The following is a 3,190-nucleotide window of genomic DNA, read 5'->3' on the forward strand; positions in this document are numbered from 1 at the left end:
GGTCGCCCCAGGCCGGGGGAGCCGGGAGGTCGAGGACCCCAGCCTCACCCTCTCCCCAGCAGGGGCATGAGAAGGGGCCCCAGGCTCCGGCCGAGGATGGAGAGGCGACGCCCCTCTCGGATACGTCACTGTTGTCAAGGCAACCGGGGCGGGGGAGCGGGCGGGAGAGCTGGAGACGAGACCTTCGAGAAAGGAGGCTTCTGGAGGCTGCCAGAGGCTTCGGGACTCGGATGGGGGTGGAAGGAGGCGGGGGCGGGCTTTTCAAGCTTTTCTTATTGACTCGCTGGTGGAAGGACTGGTTCTGTTCGCTGGTTCATTCAACAAACTTTCATTATTCAGCTGGCACTGGGCTCGGCGCCAGGCCTAGGCACTGGGTGTCCGCGGCGCTCGAACGGAGCCCTGGCCTCACCGGTTGCTGAGTTAGGGTCTGTGGCCATACGTCCCGGGATTACCGGTGTCGTTACTGATAATGTCCCTCTTCGAGCTTAAAAGTGTGTGTGTGTGAGGGGGGCGGGGGGGGGGCGGTTAGTTAAGGAACCTTGACTTGGAATTCGTGGAAGGCTCCAACCGTGCAGGAAAGGGAGGCAAGCTATTGTCTTCACTCTGCACAAGTGCCTGCTGCGAGCAGACGTGTGGGAAACAGGCCCGTATGTGTGGGAAGGCGGTCCGCGGCCCAGGCCTGGCATTCGCCCGTGGTCTTTTCCCCTCATTCTGCAAGTATCACCAGTGCCTTTTCCAGATGAAGAAACTGGGTCAGAGAGGTTAAGAGACTCACCCAGGGCCAAACAGCAAAGTGTTTGGAACCAGGATCCAGACTCAACTTTATGTGGCCTCCCAAGCCTGATTGCCTGGTCTCACCTCTGCTTCCTCCTCCAAGTAAATAAATGATGTTAAATAAATAAAGACACCGTCTCTGCCATAAAGGAGTTTATTATCTGTGGGGTTGAAAGTACTACAGGTAATAACTAAACAATAAAATATAGAAAAGATTGAAGACAGCTCATAGCGCTCAGAGGGAAATTGGAAACAAAATGATCAAAGTGAGGTGGAGGTTGTGAGAGCCTTTCGGAAGGAGGTGGACTTGAGTGGGGGTTTGAGGTGGTGATTGGCTGTGTGTGTGTGTGTGTGTGCGTGCGTGCGTGTGTGTGTGTGTGTGTGTGTGTGTGATGTGCTGTCAAGAAAGAGAACAATCTAAAGGCATCGGACCAGGGACCCAGAACTAGGCAGGCTGGAATCTCCATGGCGAGATCCCTCTGTAAACCCAAAGCCACTGGTTGCCCACACTCCCTTTCTCCTTCCACCCTCCTCAGCGCTTCCGTTTCTTACTGCAGCAGAGACCCGGCGGGCAGCTGCACTCATTCCACCCTGCACCCCAAGGTCTTTGCAGTTGGTACTTGGCTCCAACCTGGATGTCGGCGTCTCCCTTCCCAACCCCTCTCTGAAGGTTTTGGGAAATGAAAAATAGTGGCTCCTCAAAACCAAGGGACCCGAGTGAGATCAGGAAGCCAACAGGCTTGATGGGGCTGGGGAGACCAAGCCGGGAGGGCGAACTGTTCCGATGAGAAAGGAGCAGCCACACAGATGGGTCACTTTGCTGCTCTCCTGCTCCGCGCCAGCCTGTGCTGGACTCTGTGACCTGGGCCCTTCCTATGGAACACGCAGGTTAGAAGCTGGTGTACCCTGTGTGCTTAATGAGGAGTCCAAAGTAGATAACACACACAATAAACAGTGTTTGAGAAAGATTATTCCAGCAGGGTGTGCAGGAAGAAGGAAAAACCTGGGCTAGAAAGGACAGTGTGGCAGCTGCTGTGGGAATTTGGGCCAAAGGTAATCGATAGGGCTGGAGAAGAGGTGACAGAACAATAACAGTGCGTCTTGTAATAAAAGCAACAGAGGAAATAATTTGGTAATCGATCAGATATAGGATGGTAAAGGGGAGAAAATAGTTAAAAGTTAGTCCACCATCATGGTGATCTGGGGGGATGGGAGGGCCGTGGTGGACAAAGGGGAGGAGCTGGTGTGAGGAACATGATAAGTTCAGTCACTTCTAGGCTATGTGAAGGCATGTGACTGGGCCTGGGACAGGGAAGTCCAGAAGGGGAGGGGGCTGCATTGTGAGAGTGTCCCTGTCGTTATAGGTGTGCAAACAGCTTCAGAGCAGTCACTGACCTGGGATATCATGGACAGATTTCATAAATCAGGTAGAAGTTTAAGTCAGTGCCACTGAGGGTGCCTCCTGCCTGGGAGAGTCTGTGAGGGTTGGATGGGTGAGCAGATGTGTGGGAAGTGTGCCTGTATGTGTGGGAAGGTGGTCCATGGCCCAGGCCTGCGTTGGCATGCACCTCCTTACCCTTGGCTACAGAGGGTGCCAGAGATGCCATCAAATGGGCCCCAAGGGGGGGTGTAAGGGGGATAATGAGGCCCAGGTGAGGCACTTCACAGCCTAGGGTCCCTCCCCCTGCCCCACCCTCCAAGGCCCTGGAGCCCAGGCCTGTGCTGACTGCCAGGGCCTTTCCTGGAATTCGGCAGAGGATGGAGCCCCTCCCTGCCTGCCCTGGCACACTCCAGGCACAGCATGTCCTCTGGGGTACCTTGCAGACACCCCAGTTGGCTGGGGCCTGGGATAGGTTCTTACCCGCCCCCCCCCCCCCCCCTTGGGCTGCCATCTGAGCTCCTGACCCCGGGCTGTCATTCCCATAAAGGCGCCACCAGACCTCAGGGGCCAGCAGGCGCCCAGGAGGAAGGAGCAGTTTGTGGCTGGGGGGCAGGATTCGTGGTCTTTGTTGTGGCTTTGGGCAGGAGCGTGGGCAAGGCCGAAAAGCAGGGTCTCAGGCTTCAAAGCGCCTCCCACCTGCTCCCCCCTCCCTCTGAGGAAATCTTCAGGGGCCTAGTGGTTTTGAGGCGTGGGGACAGGAAGAGACTCTGAACTCTGGGTCAGCTGAGAACAGAGATGACAGAGGTCTTTTTGCCCCATGTCCCATTTCTGCCAGCATCCTCTTCCTCAGCTCCCCACCACCCTAGAAAAAAATGCTGCTCCGTCTGCAAGGATTGCATCGTCCAGTGGGCTCCCAGCATGGTGGGTGTGGAGGAAGCTGGACCTGTGGCCGGCGGCTGTGGGCCCGGCCACACCTGCTGGTGGCGGAGAGAGTGCCCCTCCCGGGGAGGCAGCGCTGGCTCCCCTCTGGCTGGG

At 56.6% G+C, this 3,190-nt stretch overlaps 1 long non-coding RNA gene across 1 annotated transcript in view; it reads right to left on the reverse strand.

Annotated features, from left to right (window-relative positions):
* Nucleotides 1–912: 912 nt before the first annotated feature.
* The window catches only part of LOC106723980, an 11,838-nt gene continuing 9,560 nt past the window's right edge, over nt 913–3,190 (reverse strand). The window contains exon 4 of the long non-coding RNA XR_001359733.1: nt 913–1,643. This is a non-coding gene — a long non-coding RNA (uncharacterized LOC106723980). The remainder of the gene's footprint in view (nt 1,644–3,190) is intronic.

Source organism: Myotis brandtii, unplaced genomic scaffold (genome assembly GCF_000412655.1).
Source record: "Myotis brandtii unplaced genomic scaffold, ASM41265v1 scaffold687, whole genome shotgun sequence".
Lineage (NCBI taxonomy): Eukaryota > Metazoa > Chordata > Mammalia > Chiroptera > Vespertilionidae > Myotis > Myotis brandtii.